Raw genomic sequence first — 6,500 nt, forward strand, 5'->3', positions numbered from 1 at the left:
CAGTATTTTACTAATATTAGTAGTTTAACATTGCAACGCACAAAGTTTGTCATAAGATTCTGATATACACAAATGCACAATCATACATTATGCAGGCCTATCACACCATAGATAAGTCTATTCTATATAAAAGTTCATTATGCTGACTTATCACATGAGAAACTGTGTTACAAAGAGGACTTACATTCATATAATGCCTTTCATGACCTCATGATGTCCTAAAGTGTTTCACAGCCAATATATTTCTGACATGGCAGCCAAATTGCGCAAAGTTCCATAAACAGCAATGAGAGAATGACTGGACAATCTGTTTTAGCAATGTTGGTTGAGGTTGGCCAGGAAACTAGGAGAATTCCTCTGCTCTTCCTGTAAATGTGACATTGGATTCTTCACACCCACCCAAAAGGGCAGATTGGGCCTCAGTTTAGCATCTTATTTGAAAGATGGCGAAAACAGTAATGCAGCTTTTCCTCAGTACTGCACTGAAGTGTCAACCTGGATTATGTGCTCAAGTCTCTGGAGTGGGACTTGAAGTTACAACCTTCGGATTCGGGGGCAATGTGCTATTACTGGACCAAGGTTGGCACCACTTTCTATACAAAACTGTCACACAGATACACTCCTAATAATCTACCAAGGTTATTTATCTTGTTTACTGCGTAAATGTTAAATCTGAAAAGAAATCACAATGAAAGACTGTGTAAAATTGTATCAATGGAATAAGATATTCAGTTATTGGCCTATCAGCTTTTTTCTTCCTTATTTTTCAAAAACACAATCTTGAATATTGCCCTTTCAGCTCCAGATCCAGGGTTTAAAGTCATCCCAGACTAAGGTCCTGTCTATATCAGCTGTCACAAGTCATTTCTTATAAAGTACGGACCACAACATTAAAACGAATTGGTGATGAATCCCAGGCTCACTCAGAGGCTCAAACATGTTTAAATTCATACCAGTTACTCTCTATGCTCACATGTGTAGAATGGTCACTGTAGTGAAAGAATCATAGAAAGTTTAAGGCACAGAAAGAGGCCACTTGGCCCATCGTGTCTGTGCCGGCCGAAAAATGATCCACCTATTCTAATCCCACCTTCCTGCATTTGGTCCATAGCCCTGCAGATTACGGCACTTGAGGTGCATATCCAGACTCCTTTTGAATGAGTTGAGGGTTTTTGCCTCAACTACCCTTTCAGGCAGTGAGTTCTAGACCCTCACCACCCTCTGGGTGAAAAAGTTTTTCCTTATCTCCCCTCTGGTTTTTCTACCAATCACTTTGAATCTATGTCCCCTCGCCACTGACCTCTCAGCTAAATGAATAGACCCTTCAACTCCACTCTAGCCAGGCCCCCCAAAATTTTGTACATTTCAATCAGATCTCCCTCTTCAGGTGCTTTTCAAACCACAGAAAATATTGGGGCAAAATAGTAATGTTGCATGCTCTATAAACACTTAGCACACAACCATTCTTTCAACAGTCTGCATTTTCATCCATTCATTCAATTTGCAAACCTCATATATTTTTGCATCATTTAGCATTGCTTCTACAATCCTCTTAATAGGCCATCTCTAATTGAAAATGAGAGGTTGTAGATACAGTGCTGCCTTTCAGGCTCCTTTGTGAATTGACTCTCTTTGCGTTGAAGTCCATTGCCAATAATCCTTTTATATCCTCACCTGATCCCTTTCCTCAGCTTCTATTGTATTGACGACTGTGTTGAGATCTAAATAGGTGTCATCATCTCTCTCACTTTCCTAAATACAGAATATGCATACATAGTTTTATATGTTTTTATATCTGCATATACTGGATATAAATAAATACATATTCTAAGTATTTGTCTCATAGCTTCCAACTATATAAGATATTGGAAATTACAATCAATTACAGTTAGTCTTTCCCTACCAAACACACTGAATAAATATCTACAATCCCCCAACAAACAACTAAAAACTTCTGTTGCAATTTTTTTTTGTAAAGCTACAATTTCCGAATGATTGTAATTGGAAAACGTTTTCAATTGATTGGGCTTTAAACACTGTTTATTTAGAAACAAATAAACCTATTTTCACCTTTCAATTACAGAGCTATCCTTCCCCCAGCTGCTGCTGTCCCTGATCCTAAAAATGGGGCCCAGACACAAGGGAATTATGTGGGATTGACATGCACATGTGCACTATGTAGGACTAACGCACAAGTGCATCCTGTAGGTTTGACACTTTATGTGGAGCAAACGCCCATACATCATACAATGAGAAATTGGAATCGCACCCTCTCTCCTTCGTCGTTTGATATACAAACACAAATACATATATCTATCACTTACAACAATAACTTGTATTTACATAATGCTTTTACTGTAGCAAAGGTCCCAAGGTACTTCACAGGAGCATTATCAAACCTAATGTGACACTGAGCCACAAAGATTTATTAGGATAGGTGAACAAAAGTCTGGTCAAAGAGGTACGTTTTAAGCAGCGTCTTAAAGGTGGAGAGGTGGAGAGCTTTAGGGAGGGAATTCCGGAGATTGGGGATAAACAGCTGAAGGCATGGCCAACAAATGTGAATTGTTGAAAATTGGTGATGCGCTATCGCTCAGAATTGGAGGGGTGCACAGATCTTGGAGTCAGTGCAAATGTGTCATGTAGGTCTCTAACATACATAAGTATATTATACAAGTCAATCATATAAATAAGGGCATAAGAAATAGGAGCAGGAGTAGGCCATTCGGCCCTTCGAGCTCCATCATTCTATAAGATCATGGCTGATCTGATTGCGATCCCAACTCCACTTTCCTGCCTGCCCCACATAACCTTTGTAGATCAAAAATCTGTATAGCTCAGTCTTGAATATATTCAATGACCCAGCCTCTACTGCTTTCTGGTGTAGAGAATTCCAAAAATTAACGACCCTCTGAGAGAAGGAATTCCTCCTCATTAAATGGACGATCCCTTATTGTGAAACAATGTTCCATAGTTCCAGATTCCCCAACGAGGGGAAACATCCTCTCAGCATCTACCCTGTCAAGCCCCCTCAGAATCTTATATGTTTCAATCAGATCGCCTCTCATTCTTCTAGACTCCTGTGAGTATAGGCCAAACCTGCTCAACCTTTCCTCATAAGACAACACCTTCATCCCAGGAATCAACCTAATGAACCTTCTCTGAACTACCTCCAATGCAAGTATATCCCTCCTTAAATTAGGAAACCAAAACTGTATGCAGTACTCTAGGTGCGGTCTCACCAATGTCCTGTACAGTTGTAGTAAGACTTCCCTACCTTTATAGTCCAACCCCCTTGCAATAAAGGCCAAAATTTCATTTGCCCTCCTAATTACTTGCTGCATCCGCATGCTAATTTTTTATGATTCATGTACGAGGACACCCAGAACCCTCTGTACCGCAGCATTCTGTAACCTCTCTCCAAGTAATATTTTGCTTTTCTATTCTTCCTACTAAAGTGGACAACCTCACATTTTCCCACATTACACTCCATCTGACAAATTTTTGCCCACTCACTTAAACTATCAATATCTCTTTGCAGACTCTCCTCACAACTTGCTTTCCCATCTATCTTTGTAACATCAGCAAATTTGGCTACAATGCATTCGGTCCCTCATCCAAGTCATTAATATAGATTGAGGCCCCAGCACTGATCCCTGTGATACTCCACTAGTTACAGTTTACCGAAGATCCTGGCCTGGAATTCCCAACCTGTTATGCTGTTTTGGAGCAATTTACCCAAAATTGCCCAAACCAGTGCAAAAGATCACAGAATTTTAAGTACAAATTGCATTCAGCGTAAATCAAGTTTCCACAATCTTGTGCACTAATTCAAAAAACATAACGCTAGAAGCTTGTCAAATCCACAAAACTGGTGCCCCCCCCCCCCCACCCCTCCACCCCCAACCCACCCCACCCCCCCCAAATCAAATCAATCACCACTGCAAGCTCCAGGACATCACTGCAGGAGTTCCTCAGGATAGTGTCCTAGGCCCAACCATTTTCAGCTGCTTCATCAATGACCTTCCTTCAATCATAAGGTCAGAAGTGGGGATGTTTGCTGATGATTGCACAATGTTCAGCACCATTCGTGACTCCTCAGATACTGAAACAGTCCATGTAGAAATGCAGCAAGACCTGGACATTATCTTGGGCTGATAAGTGGCAAGTAACATTCGTGCCACACAAGTGCCAGGCAATGACCATCTCCAACAAGAGAGAATCTAACCATCTCCCCTTGACATTCAACGGCATTACCATTGCTGAATCCCCCACTATCAACATCCTACGGGCTACCATTGACCAGAAACTGAACTGGAGTAGCCATATAAATACCGTGGCTACAAGAGTAGGTCAGAGGCTAGGAATCCTGAGGCGAGTAACTCACCTCCTGACTCCGCAATGCCTGTCCACCATCTACAAGGCACAAGTCAGGAGTGTGATGGAATACTCTCCACTTGCCTGGATGGGTGCAGCTCCAACAACACTCAAGAAGCTCGACACCATCCAGGACAAAGCAGCCCGCTTGATTGGCACCCCATCTACAAACATTCACTCCCTCCACCACCGACGCACAGTGGCAGCAGTGTGTACCATCTACAAGATGCACTGCAGCAATGCACCAAGGCTCCTCAGACAGCACCTTCCAAACCCGCGACCTCTACCAACTAGAAGGACAAGGGCAGCAAATACATGGGAACAGCACCACCTGCAAGTTCCCTCCAAGTCACACACCAGCCTGACTTGGAACTATATCGCCATTCCTTCACTGTCGCTGGGTTAAAATCCTGGAACTCCCTTCCTCACAGCACTGTGGGTGTACCTACCCCACATGACTGCAGCGGTTCAAGAAGGCAGCTCACCACCACCTTCTCAAGGGCAATTAGGGATGGGCAATAAATGCTGGCCTGGCCAGTGACGCCCACATCCCATGAATGAAAAAAAAAGTTTCCACTAATTGTGCTTGTTTGCTAGAATTTGAGGAGGCTATAAAAATTAAGTTTGTACCTTTGGTTGCAAGGACTCTAATAAACACATTTTAAAAGCTTTTGAATTATAGAATTATAAAATCCTACAGCACTGAATGAGGCCAATTGGCCCATTGTGCCTGGGCCTGCTCTTTGTAAAAGCTATCCAATTACTCCCACTCCCGCTTTCCTTTCCCCATTGCCCTGCAAACTTTAACACTTGAAATATTTTATCAAATATTGTTTTGAAAATTACTATGAATCTACATCCATCATCCTTTCAGGCAATGCAATCCAGTAAATACTTTTGTAAATTTACTATGGAAGTGACTACTGTTCTCCAATATAATTAGCAAATGCTTCTTGTATAGTTGTTTTGGAAGTTATTTTCAGTTATCAATCTAGTTACTCACAGCTGGTTGGCTCTTGCTTGTTGCATATTTTTTGTGATAAATCAATTTTCATCTGTATTAGCCAAACTACAATATATTATTGCTCCTAAATATATCAAGGAATATTTGGAAAAAAATGATGTTCTAAAATGCTGCCTAATTGCATTGGTACATGGGCAGATTTTGCAATTCAGCGAAATGCAAATGGGTTTGATTTGAGTGGAAACTTAAGGGAAAAAAAACAATTCTCAATACCAGCATAAGTTTGGGTGCAATTTTCACCCAGATTGTCGATTGTGCCCCAAGCAGAAACTCTACCCACAGCCTAAATTTAATCCCTGTCCTGTTCTAACTATCTGGTCTCAGCCGGAACAACAGTTCAGTTGCTACAATTAATTTCAGTGCCCCCTAGTCTGGGGGTGCGAGACGGGAAAAGTCAGTCAGGATTTCTGTTGCCAATTGCTGTTCTGCTGGAAAATGTGCGTGTGTGGACATTGGTGAGGGCAGGAACAAGCTGAGCTGTGATGCCTTTCATGGGCGAACAACCCTCTGACATTCATGTGTGAAGAATATCTGGGAGACTGCAATGCCCCTGGAGACGTAGCCTAGTGAAAGCCAACACTTTTATGAGAGAAAGGATGAAAAAGGAAAAAAATTGAAGAACAAAAAGTTGTTTAGGCCCAACTAACATATACACACACAAATAAATTAGTTATGAGGCTTGTCACATATGCATACTCGTATATTATAGAAGTCTATTTTATAGACTATGTCACTACAGTGTATAGCAAACACACACAAGCATGTAGTTCTATTGCATGTGCAAGTTTTACATATCAGCCTAGGCTCATTGATAGCAGTCTCACCTCTGAGTCAGGAGTCATGAGTTCAAGCTGCACTCCAGGGAATTGAGTACATCGCAATATAGGAAGGTTGAACAGGACGAGGCTATTCAGTCTGTCAAACCTGTTCCAACATTCAATTAAATCATACCTGATCTGTGTTTCAACTCCATTTACCCACCTTAGCTCCATATCCTTTGATACCCTTACCTAACAAAAATCAACTCATTTCATTCTTGAAAGTATTAATTAACCTCTGGAATCCATAGTCTTTTGGGAGAGTGAGTTCCAGATTTCCA

Source organism: Heterodontus francisci, chromosome 12 (assembly GCF_036365525.1).
Source record: "Heterodontus francisci isolate sHetFra1 chromosome 12, sHetFra1.hap1, whole genome shotgun sequence".
Classification (NCBI taxonomy): Eukaryota; Metazoa; Chordata; class Chondrichthyes; order Heterodontiformes; family Heterodontidae; genus Heterodontus; species Heterodontus francisci.